The sequence below is a fragment of the Agelaius phoeniceus genome, chromosome 15 (genome assembly GCF_051311805.1).
Source record: "Agelaius phoeniceus isolate bAgePho1 chromosome 15, bAgePho1.hap1, whole genome shotgun sequence".
In the NCBI taxonomy this organism is placed as follows: Eukaryota; Metazoa; Chordata; class Aves; order Passeriformes; family Icteridae; genus Agelaius; species Agelaius phoeniceus.
In genome coordinates, this window is record NC_135279.1 from 5,051,409 (window position 1) to 5,076,284 (window position 24,876).

The 24,876-nt window shown below is 42.2% G+C and overlaps 1 protein-coding gene across 4 annotated transcripts in view; it reads right to left on the reverse strand.

Moving 5' to 3' along the window:
- Positions 1–24,876, reverse strand: part of SGCD (sarcoglycan delta) — a 307,095-nt gene that overhangs the window by 196,567 nt on the left and 85,652 nt on the right. For all 4 annotated transcript variants that reach the window (XM_077186367.1, XM_077186366.1, XM_054642995.2 and 1 more), the window contains exon 2: positions 97–281. The gene's annotated coding sequence lies outside the window, so the exon portion shown is untranslated. The remainder of the gene's footprint in view (positions 1–96; positions 282–24,876) is intronic.

Sequence of the window (24,876 nt, forward strand, 5' to 3'; positions counted from 1 at the left end):
CAGCAATAAACCCAAAGGCTGCTAATGCTCTGCTTTCCCCACATGTAGATATTCAGAAAAGAGCAAAAATGCAAGAGCAGGGGAAGAAATACATACCTTAGCAAACCTGACTGCTGGACACGACTCGTTTCAGAGCAACATTGGGGTGAAGGTGAGTTCCTCAGGCGACCACCAACCACAATTCCTGTCCGAGCCCCCAGAGGCTCCAGCTCTCCCTTGCCCGTGTCCCTGAGGAAGATGCAGTGTCCTCCAGTATTTCAGAGCCTCAGCTGCAGAGGATGCTGCTCAGAAAAAGAAAAGAGGAGAAGGTGTGGCATTAAATTCTAGGGTCAGTTGTTTGGCAGATTCAGAGCAGAACACAAGACAACATTGGATAGGAATGAAATGTCAAGGCAGGACAGAGAGTCTGTGACAATCCATCATGTGTGGCACCTTCAGAGGGCAATCACTGAATTCAAGAAATGTGGTGCAAAGCTATTCTTGCTTTACAGTACTTTTATAGTGTCCCTAGACCAGGAAATGAATGACAGCCTGGCTGCTTTTTATTCTAGTCCAATATTGTAACACAAAAGTAAGTAATGCTCTTCTCTATAGGGAATATTTTAATTCATTATGGCATTTCTGAAGAATAACAGGACTTTCATATGAAAAGCAGAGACATCACCTCAGTCTTAATACTCTGCACAATAAAATGGCTCTCACTCAAGAAATTCAAAGCTTAGGAGCTCACAGCAGATGGGAAGTCGTGACTGCCAGCCCAACACGACACAGTTCCCAAAGTTCTGCCTCCAACGCAATTGTCAGGGACTAGGAAATGTCCTGGGGTTTTCTGGGAGCAGGGGGCTCAGCAACACCACATTTTCTAGCCCACTGTCACTGCTAGAGGTGCTCAGGGCTTCCTAGAGGTCAGACCCTGGCACTGAGCAGGGATGTGGGGCCTCGCTGCAGACACCAGTGAGAGACAGTGATGGAGGCAGCACTACCAGCAAGCAGAAACCTCAGGGCAGCACTGGGAAGTGCAGATGCTCATCCCTCAGCCCTGGAAGGTGGGAAACACTCAAAGGATCATCCTTCCCCCACCCAGATAATACAGCCTGTGAAGCAAAACTGGGCACAGCAGCACAAAACAGGGGAGGACTGAGGAAAGAGCAGGATCTGAGCTCCCTATGTCAGATATATCCATGGCTCACATCCTTAAACCACACCCAGAGATGCTCTTCTAAGATCAGCTCAGAAGCCATGAAGATACTCTGACTTTGCCTAGGAAACTTATAAAAAGCAAAGGGAAAAAACACCAGACATATACAAGAGGTTCCCTCAGAGGAGAAAGCTTGTGGCAGCTCAAAGTACCACAAAATCCCATTACAGCTTTACAGGAAACCCTGAACCCATGAACAGGTTACACCTATCTGGAAAACACACTAGGTTTTGGGCTTGCAAGAAGGAAGATTTCAGCAACCAGCACATGAAATTGCACAAATGAACATAATGGGTTTTTTTTCTTTTTTTGTTGAAGTCCACACAGCAGACATAGTCACACATATCAGAACAATCCAACACAGTTACTTTATTTAGCACTAATTACTTTACTGGACTCACAACACCCACAACAGGAGTCAGGGTGGCAGACCTCAGCCCTGTGATTATTGTACACATTTGCAGAACTCCTGCCTCTCTTGAACTCAGACATGAAGGACAAAAGTGGAACTTCAGTTCCTGTCCTCTTCCAGGCCAACCATGAAAAATCAGACTGCCAACTGAAATGGCTGCTGAGTGACTTATGGGCACAGGAATGGCTGATGCTGCACTAGTTTGATCTGCAGGCAGCAGTAAGACCTAATTCTACTGCTTTTAAGGGATTTTATCTCTGGAGACCACAGCTACAATTCCTTTTTCATTTCTACTCGTAAATTGTAACATAGAATAGTCACTAAAGAAAATCAGTGCTACATTTCTGTGCATTAACCAGAGCATCAGCTGAGTGGAGGGAGTAACAGCAACAGGACCAGATCATCACTGCAACCTGAGTGCAGGGACCTGGGCTCAGGCTGGGAAAGGTGGGGTTCTGACTGCTCCTGTTTAGTACAGTTTGCCAATGAATATCTAGCAATGTGAAGAAGAAGCTACAGGAGGTGAAAACAACTTTATTCATGACAAAATGCAGCGAGTGTGCACAATTCCCATCCCTCATTATATACCTGAGATGGGGGAACTTAATGAAATTAAATCAATGGCCAGGTTTCCAGGGAGCAGCAAAGTGTAGATGCTCCATTCTGAAGGCAGTGTGCTTCTTCCACACTCTGCAGATGAGTATCACACACTACAGAGGCAGGGAGCCAGGCCAGGGACCATCCTAGTCAGCAATAAAGTAAAAAAGCTGCAGAAGATAAATGCATGGAAACCCTCATGAGCTATAATTTGTGTTGGCTCAGAACCATACAAGGGAAAAAAAAGAAGAAAAAATATAGTTAAAAAAAAAAAAAAGAATGTATGCCATTTGTGTTGCTCAAACCTGCACAGTTTTGCAGGAAAACCCCTTCACATTCAGCAGGTCAGTCCTGACCTGATGGTCAGTGTCCAGCTGGATTCCCTCTCACAGCCTCAGACCCTAGAGAAGCCCACCACAGGTGGGTCCAAGATGGTTCTTGGATCTCCTTGGATTTGGGCAGCTCTAGCCAAGCCCAGAGCCTCAGGAGCACCCCACAAAGTGAGAAAAGGGTGCCCAGAGAAGATGGGGCTTCCCATCCCTGGAAGTGTCCAAGGCCAGGCTGGACAGGGCTTGGAGCAACCTGGGACAGTGGAAGCTGTCCTTGCCCATGACAGGGGGTGGGACTGGATGGGCTTTAAGATCCTTTCCAACCCAAATCCATGTGATCCCCGACACAGAAATCATCCATTTAAGCCTGCACCTGCTGTAGGAGTTGGCACTGCTCCTACCTGAAACAAAATCAAGTCTGAACTTCCAGAGAATGCCCCATGTCCTAGAAATGCCACAGTCTGGTTGTGTTGTTCCTAAGTTGCTGTGCTCCCCCACTCCCTTTGATCAGAGGGAACACGCCGACAAACTGCAAATTACTTTCATTATCCCACCACTTCAGATTTTTACATTCAGTTAACATAGTTAAGTGGTATCAGATCCGTCTTCCACTCACAAAAGCCAGCATATGGATGTTCTCATTAATCAGAAGAGGCAGACAAGACATTTTTCCAGTAAAAAGAGAGTATTTCCCTTGGAGGAATCTCAGTCCTTTGCTGATGGAAAGCATGAATTATACAAAATAACTATATACTTGAGACGTAACAAATAAGCTCAAATATTAAATTTGAAGACACCATTTCTATCTTGGGATGTTTCCAGGCCACAAATCAATGAAGTCTGGGAGACTTTCTGTCTCTCAGGAAGCCTTGCTGTACCTTTGCCCTGTTCTTAATTCTTGTCTTTAGGCATCAACTATTGATCCCTGTCGGGGTGAGGACAGGAGCTGGCTGGACCCTCCTCTGACCCAGCACACTCATCCTTAGATTTGTGTTCATACAGCTTAAGGTGCAGCTGGGCCTTGTGGCAACATTGATGAGCATCTGCAACTTCAGCAAGGGCAAAAAAGAGTTATCTAGAAGCTAAACAACACATCTGTGAGCAAATATCACAGTGTAGTAGATATGCAAATTAGTATTAGTTTGTCTCATCAAATATTAATTACAATCTACCTAATTGCAATTGAATAAATTAGTTGGGTGGAGAAAAGATTAAATATTTTAAGTGGCTGGTGACCGAAAAATAATTGAAAACATAACTCCTTGCTTAAATATGAAATTTCTTTTGTTTTTATTGCTGTTGTGGCCATTAAGCAATCAGAATTCCATATGTGTGTGCATTCACGTAGATGTATATGACACATATGGAACATGTTCATGTACATTCTTCTAAATTCCCTCCTCCCCTGAAGCTAAACTTGAGTAAGTATTTTCAATTAATAAAGAAGAGCTCCACTGGTAGAGCCAGAAGAAAGGCTGTGAAACAGGCAAGGGAAAACACATTTTTACTGCTAAGTATTTAGCAAGGTCACCTACCTCTGCAAGGCAGGAAAAGAGATCCCCCAGCAGACTGTGAGCACAGCAAGGGATTACACCAATTCATTAGCAGGTGTATCTGCTAATTACAGCCTCGGACACAGTCCCCACACAGCTGAGCAGGGAACAACTGCTGCTTTCTGCATTTTCCTTGGGATCAAGCTCAGAGTTTCTTGCTGAGCTGCAGGACAGCATCAGCACAACCCCACCACAGGCGCCAGCTCCAAGCCAAGCTCTCCGTTATCCCAAGGATGCTCCTGACTCCTCACAGCTCCGGTCCCAGGGGAAGCTGTGGGAGCAGCAGCTCCCCACGTCAGCTCCATCTCTGCTGAAGATCTCACATTAATTTACTGCAAAGGTGACACGGGTGAAGAAGGGAATAAAATGAGACTTTGAATCCTTCCTTCCAGAAGGCTAGTGGTAAAAAATTGGTAGCAATGCAACTCTGGCAGATTTCCAACTATAACACTTAAGAGTGTTGCCCACAGCCGTGTCCCAGACACACTTTATCATTCACCATGGCTCAGTGCAAAACATAAATAAAACAGAAGTCATCAGCACTACTGGCACTCAGCTGTTTGGAGGCTTGTTTTTTCCCCTTCCCTGCCAACAAAACAAATAGTGAAACAGGAGAGCTGCAATTCAAGTGGTAACACCCACCATCAGAAATTTGGTGGGGGCTGCTGGTGTGATGGGAAATAAACTCTATTAAAGAATGCAGGCAATAATAAAATAAAGAATATGTTGACTGAGATTAATACAATAGAATACTGTCATACTGCTGAAGATCAGCATTGATTTTTGTTATCCAAGTACAAACTAATGGTATCCAGGAAAAAGGAAATAAGTGGTTAATCACCCTTGTTGAAGGAACTATTCCCATCATAACAGCATCAATGTCACATTACCAGGTTCAAGAGTGTAATTAATATCTTGCTGTGTTAGAAAATGCTATGACACTGCACAGGTTTTGCTGCTGTTGCACATAAGTAAATACTTTCTGAAGATGAACCCAAGAAATGCCATGGAAATACCCCCAATTTGAAATAATATGAACTCCTTTCTTCAGCAGGCAGTTGGTTTTAACCAAAGCTGCTTCCCAAGTTCAAAAGCATTAAGTTGCAGGTTACTGTCTAACTCTCCAGCTGCCAAAGCTGCATTACACTATCAAGTGTTTTTATTATTATTACTCCTACTATTACAGTCTGCTTAGACTATAAAATAAGATCTCTTGGGCCCCTTAGATGTTTACATCTGCCCTTGTTCTGAAGCTCTTTCAGGAGATTATTGTTTCTTCTGCCAGTTCAATTGAGAGCAATGATGAAGTTACTGCAATGCATATGTCCTTGTCAAACAATGCTTTCAAAGGGTTGGAAGCACATTTGTGGGGGGAAAAAAGCAATTCTGAACTCACTCCAGTGGTGAGTAGCAACCAGCTTCCATTTAACCAGACAGATCATCAAAATAATCGAGTAATGAAATGAAGCCACTTCTCCCAACAGGAGCTGACAGGTTTGTACCAGAAGCAGCTGTGTGATACAACCTTCACTGCTGGAACAAGATCTAAGTGGATTTCCTCTTCCTCTAACCTGAAATGGGAATCTAACAAGGAAACAATCCTGTCACTCATCTCAGTGTCACAGGTAAGCTACAGGTCTCACTTTCACAGTTGCTGGTACAAGCAGGTCTCTTAGATCACAAATTTGAAACAAGTTTCTCCAGCCCCAAGTGCACAGCATCAACATCACCTTGTTCTGCAGCTCACTAAAGAGCTTCATTTCCAAATTTAGGAGGGGAGAGTCCTTAACTCATTGGTAAGGCAAAGTCAGTGCTTTTATTTTCCTTTATACTCTTCATCCCTTTAACACTGAGCCAGGGACAGATATTTTGCAGAAGCTGGGACAGATTCTCACTTTCCAGGTTCCCCCTCTCCTCCTGTGGCTCACATATTCACACCCCTCTGCCAGGGAGTTCCCGGGGCGAGGGCTCCACTCTGCAACCACAGCACTGCAGAGGTGGGATGTGCTGTGAAAACCTCAGCTGACCCAAAGGAAACAAAATTTATCAACCTGTGCAACAACACAGAATTACACTAACCAGAGAAAAAACATTTTTTGATCCATCCCAACAACTTCTACCCAAGCAAAGTAAGCAGGATCGGGACATTAGAGCATAAGCTTTTCATACACATACTATCCTTCTCTATCAAAGGCATTAATTTGACCACTATTAAACTTAATCTCATTTGAACTCCACAAATTTCTATTATGCCATCCAAAACTGATTTCTCTGTATCTTCTTCAGATGTACTTTTGCCTTTTGTTCTTATTTTTCTCCTCTTTTTTCCTAATTGATTTGATTTTTCTTTTTTTAAAAAAGTTAATTTTTAAAAGATTGTCTCTTTTTTAAAAAATGTAAAATTTTAAAAGACTCTCTCTTGACATAAAACTTCCCAACCTTTCTGGCACTGGCTGCACTCAACTCTCACTGGAACCATGGGCCTGCATTAACAATGGTCAGAAGTAACAATTGCCTTTGCTGTCCTGATCTGTCACTGTTCAGAGATTTTTGTTTTATGTTACTGCCAATTCTAACTCATATCCTGTTGGAAAATTAATAAGGAAATGCATACACTTCCATCTACTATTCAATGCCATGGCTAAGAAAATCCTTCATCCTTTGCTGAAGTTATTTATCTCCTACTTAACCCTGTCATGTTATTGTTTATCTCTGTGGAACATAGTGGGATAAGCTGGTACCCCAAATGTTAGAGAAAATACAAATATATTGGATTCTGTGGCACCTGGAGGACACACAAGATTCAAGCAAGAATCTGAATAGGGTTTTCCATTATAAATTCAGGCTATTATTCTCAAACTTTTAAAAGCCACACTTTTATATAGCATCCCACTCTGCTGCATTTCCTGAAAATGTGCTTGTCCTTTGATGATTTAAATCAGCTTTAGTTGTATTAGGAAAAACAATTGTGTTTTGGTCATTTTGCAAACTTTGAAAAGTTTGGATAAATTTGTTAATTACAGTGTCCCACCCATTGCTGCAGCTTTTACAGCCCAGGGAACGCAGGAGTCAACAAAGTCCACAAATGGCACAGAAAGGTTCCTCACTCAGTGCAGAGATCTGTTAGCCTGGAGAGTGCATCAAATTCAACAAAACTTCAAAACACAAGTCTGACTTCCAAAATGTCCTTTTTTCCTATGTGGATTGCATAATTGAAGAGAAAGAAACTAAATTTGAGCTGGTGTCCAGCATAGAGGGCTGGTGAAGCCCTAGAGCCTTCAGTGCCTTGATTTCAGCAGGAAGGACAGAGCAGGGGGACCCAGGAGAGGGCAGATGTGATCTGGCATCAAATGAGAGAAGGGTGAGCAGGGACTGGGGAGTGCACTGGGGAGCCAGGCACAGACCAGAGCAGACCTGGGGCTCTGGGAGGATGCTGAAGCTTTCCAGGAACACTGTCAGGAGTTTGGAGAAGCTGATGCAAGTTTAAAAGAGCAAGGAAAGGAGAGCAAGCCCCAGACGCTGGCCTTCCACTACAATGCAGCTGCAATTGCAAACCACAACTCCCTTAATGCTCTCCCTCCTCTCCAAACACACACACACACACACCCATCCCTCTTCAGCCTCCACATGGGAGAGAGCTCCAGGTCACCCATGCAAACACCTCCTGCTGCCTGCTCTCAGAGACAGGAGGTTTTCAACAGGATTTCAACAAAGTCAGCAAACACCTGCAATGCTCTAACTCACCCATAAAATAAGGCAGTGTCACAGTGCTTCCGTGGGGAAACTCTGCCTTGAAGTGCTGTAAATCCTAAAGAAAGGAGCAAAAATACAGTTCCCAGCAGAGCCAGCCTGAACAGCAGTGCCTGAATTGCCTTCAGTGCTCAGGTGCCTCAGAGCAATCTTTGATTTGTGCTGAAAACCAAAACAGCTAAAAGGGGACCATCAAACATCAGGGAGTTTAAAATACCCTTGTTACAAAACAGGCTGGATTCCTGTCAGACATGGCCCTGCTGACTCCAGGGCCAGACCCAGCCAGAAATATGCCATCAAACCCAGGCAGAGCTTGGCATGACATGAAAAAAATTCATTTAGCCACCACTGGCAAAGAAACCATACAGGACACCTCAACCCCATCTAAAATCTAGACATGGCTAAAGTACAATAATTAAATACGGGTTAAAACCACTTCTAACAGGGCAGCATTTGAGATAGAAATTGGCCTTTTCACTGATAAAAATTTGTATTTCCTACAGGTGCACACTGACACACAGAGGTAGCAGTGCCTACAAGAGAACTGCCTGTGCCATCAGGTGCTTGCATCGCTGCTCTCCCACCCACAGCTCATCACACCAGCACATAATTGTGTCCAATTAAAAAAACATTGCCAATATGGACCCACAGATATCATGCATGAGAGTCTAGCGTGCTTTTCTTCTTTTTAAAGTGCTTCTAAAACTCCAGATAATATTGTTGTCAAAACCACACCTGCAGTTCTATGTGCATTTAAGGCAACTAGCACAAATTCAGCTCAAAGAATTATTTTTTTTTTAGTCCACTAAAGCTTAAACAATTGGATACTGCAAAAAGCCCACAGCTGCCTATCTGCATAGCACTGCAAATGGTTTGAACACCACTAAAATAAAATTCATTAACTTGAATTCATCTTTGGTGTGACTTCAGCGGGCCTTTGCAGGGATAAATTTGCCCCCTGGGTTCTGGGACACGGAAGGACTATGAAATCACAGCTTGTAGGAATGTCAATGAGCAGGTCTGGATGGGGCAAGCCTGTGCATCGAGGAATTCTCCTCATTACAAATCTGCAAACCTTTGGCAGCTTGCAAAATGCTGCTCTCAGAAACATTTTGAGGAGCTATAAATAGAGTGCTCAGCCCATGATAAATTATAATCTGTGGAGACTGCAAGACCAGAAATGTCTGAAGCTCTGGGCTCTCAGTACAAGCTTTCAGGACTTCTCTGAGCAAATTTTCAGACTTCAAATTTTCATCTGTGTGTGCCCTTGTCTATAGATGAATGTCAGAGTCACCTCTGAGCTTTTCCCATTTCTAACAAAATGTGTCTTTTTAAGAGTCAAAAACTGACACCAGTCATACAAACTGAAATGCTCTTGTGACATTCCCAGTTTAAAAACAAAATGAGAAAGGTTCAAGTTCCTACAGTCTGATGTCCCTGCAGCTTCTAATTTTCAGAAGCCATAGAGTTTCACTGCCTCTCACAAGAAAATTCAGAAATTTTGATGCAACCTCCTGAACCCTTGAGCCAGCTTGAAGTTACAGCCTCACACTCTGCTCCTGGGGATCAGCTACCAAAAGGGCTGAATTTCACCAGCTCTGAGCTGCATTCAGAGTAGAAATAGTTGCACATTCCTACTAACTCATCTCCTCTTTTCAAGAAAAGCTTTTCTGCTCTGATTGCTCACTAAGCTGGAACATGGACAGGAGGACAGCACACGCTCCTCACAAAAAATATAAAACAGTAAGTAGAGGAGGGAAAGTGTATGATCAAATTTGCAGTCTGTGTAACTCAGACTGGAGTTTTTTAAGTTAATGACTACAGAGTAATTTTTTTCCTTTTCAGATCCATACTGTGCATTGTGGTTTTCCAATCAATCCAAAGAGATGTGACAGCCACTATGCCCTGACAGCCATTGTACAGTGGCCATTACAATTATACCCAGGCAATTATTGCTGGGCCAGGGACTCATGGGAAATGTGCTTTCCCCTTCCTATTTCACTGTGAAAGGACAACAAGAAGTAGTTAAAGTATATATTAATGGTTTTTCAAATAATATACTTGATTACATCTACTGCAGAATAATTTTTCTTCATGTTTCTGTAATGAATCTGACCATGAAAAGCAGATTTATGCCCACAGTTTGTATCATTATAAACTCAACTCATTTGATGTGAAAAACCTACAGTTTAATTGCTTGATTTAGATTTTGGCTGGTAAAATGCGTACTGAAACATTACTATTTTAATTATGTTAATTTATAAGTGAAAAGCTAAATTTGCAAAGGCAATAACATTAATTATTTACTTGCCCATTAAAGCTGAATATTTATTACCAGGATAATTGGCTTCATAAGTCTGCCAAAAAAATTAAAAACAAGTTTATGTACTGACTTACAGAGGAATGAGTGATACCATAGCATCTCTCAGCAGGTCGTGTGTTTAATGATTGCTCTGATATACAACTGCATTTCTTTCATTTATAGTCTGCTACATTTAGTTTTTTCAAAAGATTTTTTTTTCCTTTATAAAGCTGCTGGTTGTGACTCAGAGCAAGCTCCTTTACTGCTCTGCAGCCAGAATCCTTTGTGCAGTGTGAGGAACTTCCAGTGGTCTTAATAATTCATGAAGATTGCATCTCACCTGGTCATCTAAATACTCACTGAATGTAGAATTACACTGGGTTAAATCAACAGAAAAGGGAAATAGTGACCCAAAATAACCCAGCTCACAGCCAGAACAGGAGGGTTAAGAAAAACCAGTAGTGAGGAGTCTCCAGCTTTGCTGGTATTTTAGCTTCATTTCCATTTGCATTACAGCAAATATATTCAATGCTTATTTATGCATGCATCCTCAAAGTAATACAATTAACTTACTAATGCTTACAGAACAATTTGTATATTACCTTGATGTAGGATGAAAGGCTAATTTTGATTGCTGTCTAGACACAAATCCTAATTCCATTTGGCAATGTCTCACCAAGCAGACACCTCCCCTTCCTGCCCCTTAAATATGTGACTTTCCCAGCAGGTGCAGGATCACTGAAGAGCTGCAGCACCACCCTGGCCATCAGCAGGAGCCAGGATGGACTTGGGTCACCCTCACCTTCCCTGTGGGTAAAAACCCTCTCTGCCTGAGGGCTGCAGAGTGCACAGGTGAACCCGAGCAGGCAGCCCTGGGGCAGAGCTCATGGAGACAGTAACTAGGATTTCAATCAATATTTATTTATTCAGGCATCCTCAATACAGGATGATTACATCCAGATTACAGTCTGAACTCCTAACCATGCTGTAATTATATTGCCAAGGAAGGGCAGAAGCATCCATGAAAGAGAGGCAGTAGGTCAGTGGATCTGGCATCTCATCTTAAGTGAGAAGGAATGGGTTGAACCACAGTATAAAACTTTGCTGTCCTTATTTTTTTTCCTGCAACTCTTCTGCAGCTGCCTGCAGCCCAGAAACACGGAATGTCTGAAGCTCAGTCTTGGGGGACAATAATCTGGCTTTAAATATCTGCATCTCACATGGCTGGATTCAGGACAGTCATTTTCATTAGCACTGTTGTTGTTGATATAATTATTATAATAAAACTGATACAGGGGAAAGAAAAATCAAACCCCAAAACTTGTAATTGAAAACCTGAGGTTTCTTTGTCCGTGTGTAGCTCTCACACCACAAGACACTTCTGTCTTTTCTCAAATTATGCAGGACACTGATCCTCTTGCCAACAGGGCAGACATGCCAGTATCTCTCAGTGCCAATTTTCCCTGACTACAAAAGCAGCACAGCTCAGTATAACCCAGCACTGCATGGCTACAAGACACAGAAGTGGAAAAGCCAGCAGAATTTGCTCACAGCCAATCAGTGATGCTGAAGACACATTTTTGACAGGATAATTCAGTGTCCCCAGAATGACATGGGGTGATATTTCAAGTGAGGATGCTCAATCAGGTTGGAGCTGGAGCTGGTCCATGCCCACATCCAGGACATCCTGGGGGCTGCAGGTGAAGGCTCCATGTGCACAATTTCCATGGCAAGGCTCCCCACTAATTCCTGGATTTAAATCAGAGCTGGAGCTTTCCCTGCTGCCTGCTCTGCTCACACACATCCAAGAGCCATGGAAGCACCCACAGCTCCTGTGGTGTCTCTGGGAGTTTGGTGCACACTCCCTTCACTGACAGCAGGGAAATGCTCAGAAATGCTCCATATGGTGACACTCACTCACACACAACGATGCTACTTTCCAGGCTTTCCCTCAGAAATATCTGACTTGCCTAAATACATCTGCAGCTTCTTCCTCTCAGCAAAGCACAGACCAATGAGGTAATAGCTCAGAATCACTAAGCAGGGCAGAGTAAGAAATTTTTCTACCTTTAAAAATTTGTTACTTAGACCAAAGGTCAAAGTTTCAGAAATACTAATTATTCAGAAAGATATTATGAGTTCAAGTCTATATAAAACTCATTTATTTGTAAAATGCTTCACTGAAATTTAAATTTTTTTTAAGAACTTTGTTAACTCTAATGTAACAAATAATTCTTAGGGAAAATACAGTATTTCAAAATAAACCCAAGCATTTTTAATTAAAAAGCTAACTCCAGAAGTTTTGTGCTGTTCCACTTTGGTTTCAGCCCAGGGCTGGCTGAACCTGGCCTCTCCCTTGCTATCAAGGTATTAATGGTCTGGCACCAACACATCAGACTGTGAATTCCAGATCAGCTGAGGCACCAAGCTGCAAACCTCACAGATAAAGACCTGCTATGAGGCAGGGTGGTAAACAAGAATAATACTGCATGACAGACTACTAGCAGGAGAGAGGATGGCAAACAGAAGATAATTGTCAAGCATGTGGTATTTTTAGCAACAATCAACCAAAATGCCTTAGACATCAATTTCAAGCCACTTAATCCTCTTAATGACATGCCATGGCATTTGTTTGTGATTAGGGTTTCACTTTGTTTTCTATAGAAGATTCCCCTCAGACTCCTGCATTCAATGTGCTTTGTAAATAGTTCTGCCAGAACGCTGAGTATTAGGTTAGAGTTTACTTATCACAGTGCTAAATTATTCCAGCTGGGTCATTATTAATTCTCCTAATTTTACTGTCATTTGCTATCATTACAACAACGCAGCACCCTATGGATACATTTATTACAGAGCATAAATCCAGGGCTCCTCTAAGCTGCTGGAGTGCCTACTCTGCAATCTTTATGCAAAAGCCTGAGGAGTGGTTAAAAAGAATTATCTTTAGGAAAACTTTTTAAAGGCTTACCTCTAGCTCCCCATCCTCCACCCACCCATCAGATTTCTGCAGATGTTAGGTAAGGTTCCAGCATGTGATACTCCCCTGCAATACAGGCTGTGGCCCACGGCAAAGCTCTTTCATAGTAAATGCACTGGGGAAAGGGATGCTGGAGACAGAGCAAAGAGGATGGTACTGCAGCCTGTGCAATTTCCATTGAGAGAAAGCATACATAAAAATAGACATTTAAAAATATCCTAATGTATATTCCTCCCCCCTTCAGAGAACTTATGCACTGCATATATCCTTTTCCTAACACAAGCATATGCTTGATTGGGTCTCAATTCAGCAAAGTAATTCATTCAGGGCAGAGCTTTTAGCACCTGTTAAAACCTGTCAGACAAAAACTTAAGCAGATGCTTCAGTGTTTTTTCTAAATCAGGACTGTAACTGGATTTACCAGTGCATGAATTGCTCCACGTGATACAGACTGTGAAATTTTGGTTCTGTTATGAAAGCAACTGTCTACCTATTTTGAGTCTGGTAACAAGAGGCCATGACTCAAGTTTTAGGAAGTGTATTTCTGAAACAGTCCTGAATGTGCCAGTACTTCTCCACGTGAGCCCCCCCAGTAAAGCTGCAGCATTTTCTCAGATTAATAACAGAGGATGAGACCTGGTTGTGTTGCTTCCCTCCAAAGCTGCCCACATCCTCAGGGAACACCATGTCACCACAGCCAGCCCTCAGTTCAGGGCCCACAGTGACATCCCCTGAGCTCACCTGAGGCAGTGGTCCCTATAAAACAATTCCATATGTGCAGCTGGGTTTCACCTTTCATATTAGGGCTCACCCACACCTGAGAATTGTGCTTTTTGGTCCATCATTCACACAACTGATTATTAAAATTATTAAGGCAGATACTTCTCACAGCCCATGGCTAAAATGTCCAATAAAATCTGAGTTAAACATTAATGTACTTCTTTTAAGACTTTGTTAAAGCCAGGTGTACAGCCAGTAGTAGTTGTTGCACAGTGAAATCCTTGCTACCTGGGCATATGAAGCTCTGCTAAAAGAAATTTAGTGATCCACTGATCAAGAACTTGGCAGTCACAATTCTGAGCTTTCTCTCAGGTATGAGAATGTGATGCTCACATGAGCATCACACTCCTGGCTACAAAGTGCTTTTGCTTCCCTCCTCTCTTGGGTATTAGTCACACAATCAGAAAAAGAAATCAGATTATTCTGGGCTCAAAGCATGTCAGTTACTTCATGCTGCTCACAGGTATGTGCTCACAGGTAATTTGCTCTGTATCTTCTTGGGTATTTACAAATCTCTGCTTCCCTTGTAGTGTCCTCTGTGATGACAGGTACTATGTTTGCCTTCCTCCAGAATTCTGACAATTGCCCTATTCTCCACAAGCTTCTGAGAGTTGTAAATAATTCAGTGGGTACATTTCATAAGGCCACACTGACCCAAATATATCACAGTTACCTAAATACTCCTTATCTTGTTCTTGCCTTTGCTTGTAAGCCCTCTTACAGGGAACACTGTTACAGATCTGACACAGTTATTAACCTTTCTGTGAAGAGCAGTGCAAAATAATGGCATTTTGTATTTCTGTCTTCTCTTCTAGTCCATTTATTTGCTTCCCTTTCTTCCTGATGGACTTCTGCCTTCATCTTACTTCCAGTGTGTTTTAAGTCATTTTATAACCTTTTATAGCCATAACTGATTTTGCCTCTGTTTTCTGATTTTAGCCTAAGTGGTTGCACAACTGGTGGTGTTCTTGGCCACACATCTTTGGTTTGTTCCATTTGTAACAATACACAATACTGAAAAGCTTTCTTTGCTGTGCTACTCCCCCAAAATTATCTTTGTGCACAGAGCCCCCAAAAGCTTCTATTCCACAGCACTGCTTTAGTTAACAAGTTTGCACAGAGGATTTTCAATGTGAAAACGTGGAACTTTCACTCTTCCAACGTTTGGCACCCCAGCTCATTATTCCAAACAAGCTCAAAAGGTGAATCCCTTTGTTAATCCATTACTCTGCCCAAACCCAACCCACTCAGACAGTCCAATAAGAAGTTCCATGATGTATCCTATAACTCTGGCCAACAACATATCTGTGCCCTAAGTTGTCTGCCTACAGCCCACGTTCATTTTCCCCACCAACAGCAACACCCTTGAAAAAATGTCCCACGACCAATTCCAATCAAAATGCCAGCTGCTCTCCACTTACCCCTGTCTTCACAGCTTCTCTCTTAAATATTCTGGTGGCATCATTTTTTCTTCAATACTTTTTGGATTTTGTACACCTTGGTCACGACCCCTCTTAATCTCTTCTATTCTAATGAATATAAACATAATTTTCTTAACCTTGCCTCCTGTTTTATAACCCCTGAGGCCCTTTATCATCTTTGTCAAGACTGTATCCATAATTAGGGTATGTAAAAAAGATCAAAAGGAAGGAACAAGAAAGTGCCTACTTGACACAAATTGTTACATGAATAAGCAACATCTTCAGCCCAGACTCCCCCTTCCCATCCCAGCCCCGTGTCAGAGGCCGAGCTGCTGCTGATTCCTGCACATCAGGTGGTGCAGCCAGGACAGGTTTTGTCACTGCAGGGTGCTCCACTCCCCAAGGGCATTCTGCAGCATTCACCTTTGCTGCAGTTTGTGCCAACTCATTCCAGCTGCACACACAGACACATGCTTTTGTATCCTGCACAGGTAACCCAAAATGTTGGGTATCAGCCAGGCTGTGTCCCTCCCTCTGTGCTCACACAGCCATGGACACTGTCCCAGGCAGCAGACTGCTCACTGCACACCTTCAGAGGGGCATCTTCAATACTGCTGACCATTCCTCTTGCAGGAATTGCAGATTAAGGTAACACAACTGGCCTTCAGAGCTCACAGTGACCAGCATTCCTCAGCTGGGCACATCCTTGAATACTCCACTCATCTACTCTGATTAGCAGAGCAGAAGTTTCCAAGGGATGCACGTAAAACCATGAAAATGCCCAGGGCTGGAAGCTGAACACCTTCCAGAGAATATCACTGTTTACTTATGGATTATTCTGTGTGATATTCAGAATTTGAAATTTGCCAGAGCAGATCAGACAAATGCTCTGTTTAGACCATAAAGCTGAATCAGACAGCAGCAAAAGCAGATGCTTCAGGGAAGAGCTTGAGAAACCTTTGCAAACAGTTACACAACAACTAAACCACCTGGGCTGTTTCCTTCCTCATCTTGCTTCACTAGAGAATAGCCAGACAACCTCAAAATGAAGAATTTCTCTACCTCCCTCAAGCAATCTCCCTTTCACTCCTTACCATTGATGCTGAATGGTCTCACTGCTGTGAAATCAGGTCCAACCCTCTGGACACTTCAACTCTTGAGCTTTTGTCCTTGGTGGCACCTTGCTGCAGTTTCTCCCCCAGCCTCAGCAACTCCACAGCCCATCCCAAACCCACAAAATATGAAATCACAACCCCATGACCAATTGTGCTGCTCCTCCAAAAGAGGTTCCTTGGAAAATTAGTGAATCACTCCAAATCTGTTTGCATAGGTATAGGAATGTGTGCCCTGTTGACAGAGTGACAAAACTATCCTTTGTCCCCTTAAAAAGGAAATAAGCCCAGAAGTTTCTCTCCTAAATTAGGTGAAAAGACATATAGAATCTGGGGGACTTCACCTCAAACTTAAGGATAGCTAATTGGACAGAAGCCAAAAAGTCCCACCTGAGCAATTTACTAGAAAAAGAAGAGAATGAAGAAACTAATCACTTTTGTGAGTGTTTTATCAGGGGCAAGGACCTTTTGCACTTGGCTCGGTCTTTCTCTGTAAAGAGTTTTGTTATTTTGCCTTTTATTAAAACCTTTTTGTTTCCAACACTACCACAGAAGCCATCCTGCTGATTTTATGCCTTCTAAGGTAGTTGAGCTATCTTGGGTGTGAAATAGATCTCCAAGAGCTTATGAAACCTGGCTCAAGGAGACCCATATTTCACACAGGCAAATTTAAGGTGTTTTATTATGGAAATGTATGCCAAAACACCTCCCCACAGAGTGTGGCACTCTGTGGTGTGGCACAGTTACTCAGGGCTGACCCTGCATTACTTTTTACAGAACACAAGGCTGCAACCTGTTTGCAGTGGGGTAGCAACCTGTTCAGGAATAAAAGGAGAAAATGAATTTATTTGCCCTTGGCACTCTTTGCAACTACATATCTGCTGCTCAGCAGGTACAGGCACTACTAACAACCTGCAGAAGGAAATGGTGCTAAAACTGCAGCCCACGCCAAACTTACGACTCTTATTTTTCTTCACCATTATTAGCTATCAGATGGTTACTATGAAACATTATCTGCATATTTCATCATGCCCACATTTATGCTCCATGAGCAAATCAGCAGCTGAAAATAGCTTTGCACTCCTCCAAGAAACCCTGCTGCCTTTACAGGATCTAAAGTTGGTAGTTCTTTATCAGCACCTTATTTACAGAGGCAATTCCCACGCTACTGAGCTTCATCCTTACAGAGGGTGGGAGACCTGCACTGCTGTTAATGCCACTGATCTTTGAAAAGAAAATGCAGCTGCAGCTTGCAAGAGCAAGGGCATTCAGCTGCTTGACTGGGTTAGGGCTGTAGGATTCAGCAGCAAACATTTACAACGCTGCTCTTCAGTGACCAAAATATCACCCATCAGCTTGGATACATTAAGAAAATTATTCCATGACATTTGCTTTGTGGGTTTCTTTATTTAATTTGAGTTTCAAAAAGGCTTTTCAGTCCCCTAAGACAAAGCAACAACATGGTCCTCCCCTCCCACCAACTGCCTGCAAATTTTGACTTTAAATCAACTCTTTGTGGCCGACTGAGTAGCTGCCACATTACAATACTCTGGATCAGATTTTCATATTGGTATGAGCTTAAAGTAACAATTAAGTTGGTATTTCTTCACCAGATACATGCATGTAGGCAAATTCTGCTCATAATTCTGCTGTCTTCCTGAAGATGCAAAGTACAGGAATTCATACCTATTCAACATCTGCTACCTGGGCAGCAGGGACAGAGCTCAGCCTAGAGAGGACTGTTATCAAACTAGAGCAGGTCCACCACTTTTTGTCCTCTAAACCAAGCAAATAATTCCATAAGCTTTCCTCTACTTCTTGAGCCACAAATAATAGGTGGGGAAAAAGCAGTTCACAGAGTTCCTGGCTGAAATAGCAAACATGGAGTAAGATCAACACATGCTCTAATTCCTGCCTTTAGGATATAACTGGTTAGGGAAAGTCTACATTTAGGTGTAACTGGGCAAATTAATAGCCACAAAGATCTATGAATGTTATTAAAAGTCTAGGTGATATAAGAAAATTGCAAAGTGCATGCCTGGGAATACAAAACCACCAAAGGAAAAAAGAGTAAGAGCTTCTTTTAGACTTGGCTGCTGGTTAAAAAATAGAAAAGGAAAAAGAAAAAATATCTTATTGCTTCTTACTGGCAAAGGTGCTGGTTTGACAGCCCTGAAGAGAGATCTACTTATTCAAAGTAATGCTGGCAGCAATGGCACATTTCTTCCTATATGCCCAACCCTGTATCTATTTTCAGTTCCATCAGTAAGCTAAAGGTTAAAGCTATTTATTTAAACCCACACCCACATGCCATTTAAATTGACCCAAATTATTGTCTGAGTTGTAACCTCTCTGTATTAAAGTCCCCTTAGGGGCTGCTTCTTCATTTCAGGCTCAAAAAATTCCTCCCTCGCAGGATAAAAGCAGATAAGGAGCACTTCCAAATAGAAATGGAGAAGGAAATGGGGAGGAGTTTAAGAATGCCTCTTGGTATTGTGAAAGAGAACACAGAAAACTGCAGTTTTCTGCAGAAAAATTCAGTTTCATTAGATAAAAAAATAGAGAGCTTAGCTCCAGTCATATTAAAAGATGTCATTGTCATTCCTGTTTTAATGATTTCTTAAAAAAAAATATACATGAGAGAAAAATAAAAAAAAAACCACTACATATTTTGCTGGCCTTCAGGATGCAACTGGAGTGAAGCCCACCAAAATATCTCAAAATGAAAAGGTGATCCCAAACAATCAACCCACAGTGGACATAATCCTCTGCCAAAGGCCAGGGGACAAGGGGGACCAAGGAGGAACAGGAGCTGTCTGCAGTCAGGCACTGGTTAACAGGAGCAAAATGCCATCCCAGGAGTGAGATTATTCTCTAGGCTGATAAAAGGCAAAGGGAAAGCAGCATCTGGCCTACAATATTTAGCCTTTTCTATGCAGTTTAATGCTGTGTGAAGCATGGCAAAAGCAAAGCTTCCTCAGCCCTGGGAAGACAGCTGGCGAGGCAGCGCAGCAGGGACACCATATGATGGAAGGCTCCTAATTACAAAATCTCTGTCTTGCCTGTCAGAGCAACTGCACAGTGGTACAGGGGAGCTCACAGAGGAGCTGGGGAAAAAAAAATCAAGCATAGATAAGACTTGAAATCCATCTCCAGATGCAAACTTTCCCTGCCTTTGAGTGCGGCTGGCTCTTGGATCTAGCTCAAGCCAAAAAGATGCAGTTCAGATAGGTGAAGATATTCCTAAAGCACAGGGCTTGTCCAACTTTGCTTCTGATGGTGAGCCAGCCTTATAAAGAGATATTCAGCAGAATATTTCTGGGCTGATGGACCACAGACACCTAATTCCATCAGCATGAGGGATAATCTCTGGAGACCAAAATTCACAAACACCAAGAAAAAGCACAAGAGTGGGGAGAAAAAACAGTCACCCAAGAGGTTTGAATTTCATTTGATGTACTCTAGACACATAAATAGAAAAGAAGGACTTTCAACATCCAGAATATCTCATTATGTACTGATCCTGTTAATTGCTATTCAAGAGCCTGGAGGCAAAGACACAGTAGAGTTCTAACCAGCTGAAAAGTATTGTTAAATACATCAGCATCATAGAATCAGAACTCCAGAATGGTTTGGGGTGGAAAGGATCTTAAGCTCATCTCATTCCAACCTTCCTGCCACAGGCAGGGACACCTTCCACTATCCCAGGGTGCTCCAAGCCCCATCCAACCTGGCCTTGGACACTGCAGGGATGGGGCAGCCACAGCTTCTCTGGGCAACCTGTGCCAGTGCCTGCCCACCCTCACAGCAAAGATCAAAATGAGTAAAATAATTAACAACGAGGTAAATGCCACCCATACCATGGAAGCAAACCCACAGAGAGCCAAGGAGGTTACTCCACACTGATGGACAGATTGGGACTGGTAAAGCAGATTTAAGATACCAGAATTCAGCCCCACTGTGACCACACAAACCCTGCAAGACCCCAAACAGCAGCACCTCACTGGGATCCCTGCAGTGACAGGAACCTGGCAATGAATTTCTGATCCTGGCCTTTCCCCCCTCCCCTCCTCTTTTGGTGGCTGAAGCTCTCCTGCTATATTAGTGCATCAGAAATATAAAGGTTCCTTCTGCTGGGAAGAAACTGAGCAGGGATATTTTCAGCTGCACTGCCAGGATGTTTCTGCAGTGCCATCAGGGGAAAAAACCCACTGGAAGAGCTGGCTGAACTCATCAGTAAATATAATTAAGCTCCTGCTAAACCATATGACTTCTGCTAAATTTGAAGCACAAACAACAAAACTGGTTTATCAGCTTTATGCTGAGTAAGAAAGGGATAAAGAATTAGATTTTTACAATTCAATGTGAGCAAACTGCAGGCCTGCAGAATCTGCATCATCCAACTGTACACGGGTGGCAGAGCTGGGTGCTTAATTTTCAAGACAACAGCAGATAGATCTTTAAAGCTATTGCTCAAAGGGCTTAAATAATGAGTTGTAAATTAATTCATTACCATTTGCTGTACAGCTGATGGAAAAGAAGTCAGATCTCATATGCTGTACAAGCTTTCCTGAAAACTGACAGGTGAAGCTTTTGGCCAAGAAACTGAAGCTCCCAATGCTTGAGGCTGAGTTTGCTTCAAATCTAAGCATTTGTTTCCCACCAGAGTCAAGTTTTCATGAACTGTGGGTAAATTTGACTAATCTTGGTTGAAGTTTCAAAGTTGACAATTATGTGTGTGGAAGAGAGACTGACAAAACCTTTCAGTCAGCAGCTTTGATATATGTTTCTTAATTATGCTAAAGCATTATGAGATCCAAACAGCTCAAACTAAAAGCAAGAAAAAAATTAGTGCAGCTGTTTCAAAAAGAACAAACAGTAACGAGGAAAATCTGTTGAAAAATAGTAACACGGATTAGTAAACACAAAAGTCAGGCAGAACAGTACACAGACTTTCATTTCAAAGAAGAAAAATGGTCCCAGAAATTGTCAACTAGTAAAACAAGACTGATAAGCATTAACTCTCCACAAAATTAAATTACAGTTTAAAAAAGAAGAAAAAAAGCAGGAGCAATGAGCCCTCGTAGAAAAAATGACTGAATTAACATATCAAAGGAAGAAGATAGGAGAGTAATCCAGAGGGTAATACAAAAGAAAAGTTTAAGGGACACCTTGGGATAAGTTTTCTTTGAAGTACTGCACTTCCTAAAAGAATAGGAGGGTTATCTAAACACGCCCATCATGCATCACAATTATTGTACTACACTTATACTTACAGAAAATTCATTGCATAAGTGGAGAGTAAGTGCTCCTGTGGAACAGGCCTAATTAAGAAGTTCTCATTATTAGTGTGGAATTAGTACCAGGGACATAGGAGCCAAGTCGTATTTCAGACCCTGGGCATGCACAGAATCCTCCAAGGCAGAGCAGCCTGGGGGTGAAATCTTCACAGCCAGGGAGTTTTATTAAGCTAAAAATGAAGTCATTGTCCTGTATCTCACCTATTCCCTCCCCATTTCCCATCTCCACAGGCTCTGCTGGCCTCTGACATCAGATGCAGGTCAGCAACAACTGTGATATCACATGCAACTGGCAATGCTCCATGTCCCATCTATGCTGGAGCAAAAAGCCTTGCAAGACACTGAAACAGCATAAACCAATCTGAAATGTGAAGAGAATTTATCAGCCATCACTTTGCAATCACTGCAGCAGATGCTCCAGGAGCATCCCCTTTGTGGGGACATCCCATTTGTCTGCCACAGAGAAGAACCAGATCTCTTTAGAGATTTACATCACAGTTAGTGTTCAATAATTTAATTTTGGGGAAGACTAAAAGCTGTGGCACCAGCTGGAGAAATGTCCAGTTTACAGACAGCAAGAGATTACTCATGACTGCACAAGCCCAGAAGGATCACAGCAAAACCCTACCAAAGAGTTCATATTTTGCTTTTTTGGATAATTGGAAATGCAGGGATTGAAGAGTTTACAAGGAAGTATGAACAGTGCATTTCCAGAGGGATTCCATGAGTCTTTGAAGAGGATAATCCTGCTTCCTTTCCTAAGACCATCCATGTCTCATCACAATGAGGTATGACTTTGCAACACGCTTTTATTTTTGGAGATATTAAAATACTTTATCCTATCTAACTGTTTTTAACTTGAATGGATCTAATTTTGCCTCAGTTTGCTCTCCTGTGCCAGCCCAGTTCCATGACCACAGTGGTGCATCCAGAGTGGATTTTCCTTCCTGACCTGTACTGCATCCAAATGGGATAACTCCAAAGGAGCAGCACACTCTGATTTCTGAATGTCATTTTCCAACATATGTGACAGATGATACAAATATCTCCATGTGATGGGTTTACATCCAATAATCAAATACAGAACAGGTAAGATCTTTAGATTAAAATCATTCTAGAAGTTTAAATGGAAAAGCAAATCAGATAATTAAACCCCTGCCTTTAGTGGTACATTTTTTAAAGTGACAAAATCTATACAAACCTAAGGCAGAAACATAAAGTGCAGCTGAAAGAGAATCATTGAGTACCAAATTAATATTTTAATTCTGTCACCATGGAAAAATGTCTCTAAATGAGATGAAGTTTAGAATGAGTACCAAGCACAGTGATTTATTACCTTTGCCCTGTAATTTAAATTACTGTTTCTTTAATATTCACTGAATTCTTCCTCCCAGAGAGTTTCAAGCCTCAGCTGATCACAAAAAAAAAAAAAAATAGAGAAAAGGAAAAAAAAAAAAAAGAAAAAAAAAAAAAAAGAAGCTGAAGGAACAGTGAATTAAGAAAAAGCCAGTGGTTTTCCAGTAGCCATGTCAAAAATCAATGAGCCTGAAGGACCAGAGGTAGGATTAATAAAGCTTCCTTCAACTCTGGAGCTCTGCACTTACTCCCTAAGCAGTAGGAATGGGCTTGTTTGCCAGACAGTCCCTGTGAACAAGTTTCAAAGAAAAATCTAAAGATTCTTGTGTACTTGTAATGCAGCATGATGCTTTCAAAGCCAGACCAGCTCATCAGGGCAGTATTTTAGCTAAACACACACTTCAAATGATTTATCCAGCATTTACCTTCTAAGGTGCTTCCCTGAAACATGTCCTCTCAAAAAGCAGTGCAAGTAAATTAAGGAATATATAGATAAATAAATCACAAGCATTTGGTTTGACTGCTTAAAAGAATCTACAACAATCCCTAAATGATAGGCTGTCAAAACTGCAGTGTTAATTAAATGAAGATTAATTGCTAAATTTACTTAAATTTAATACAATTAAGAGATGCATCATGTTTATATAAGCTGATCAAAAGCAGTTAGCAGCTTGCACAGATCCATATTTAATAGTATGATTTTAATGTTCAGATGACACTTACCACACAGCCACTTTTATTAAACACACACAACAATTAGCATGGCACTGCCAGCCCCTTCCAGCATTCTGTCATCAAACAAACGAGAATTTACAGATGCTACTCCCTACCACCAAATCTCCCTGCTCTGATATAATTACACCAGGGCATGAAGCACCCAGAACAGCAACATTCCATGGCAGGGGCACGGGACAGAGCCATGCTTTTGAAATAACCGTGGCTGTCAGCTGTGAGCTCTGCCTGGGGCTCAGGGCTGGAATGCACAGCCCCAGAGGGCTGAGCCTGGTCCCTGGAGAGCAGCAGTGCCATCCCACTGTCCCTGCACAGCCACCACGTGTCCCCATCTCCCAGCTGCACATCACAGTGGAGCACCAAGGACCCCTGCCCAAACCAGAAAGGAGTCAGACACCGGCACAAGCAAGAGTCAGATAAAAATGCCCAAATTATCCCAGAAGACAGCAGGTCCTATGTACAAAAGCCTGAAAACAGCTCTTGCCTCTGATCTAAAGAAAAATTCCTTTTTCACCTTAAGCCTTGCAAGGAGATGAGTTCTGGTTGATCTCTGGCTGCTGCTGCTACAGCTGAGGGGGTCCCAGTGGAAGCAGGAGCAGCTCCAAACACCACACACCCCTGGCCAGGCAGCCTCACTGGAAACTGGGTGTAAGGTTAAAGGATGGGCACAGTGGGAATTGGGCAGCAATGGGAGCAAATGAACAATGGCCCTCAGGCACCACAGAATATATGGCCAACAAAATGGCAATTCCAGCAGGCACTGAAAGGCAGCCAGACTCTATTGGCCACTGATGAGTCTGATTTTGCTAATTAGAGGCAGGTATCTCATGACATAAACCTCCATTCCCAGTATCCTCTGTGGCCTCTGACACTTGCCTTTCATAGATTATTTTTGTATATTATTTTAAAGATGGGAATAAGTATATTTTAAATATGAAGATAAATAGAAGTCTTTCATGCCTTTATAAATGAGAAAGCTTTTTTGAGCATCAAGCTTGAGCCAAAATTTAGGTTCTTTCTGGTGAAAAATCTCAGTGCAAGATAACAAACCATTTCC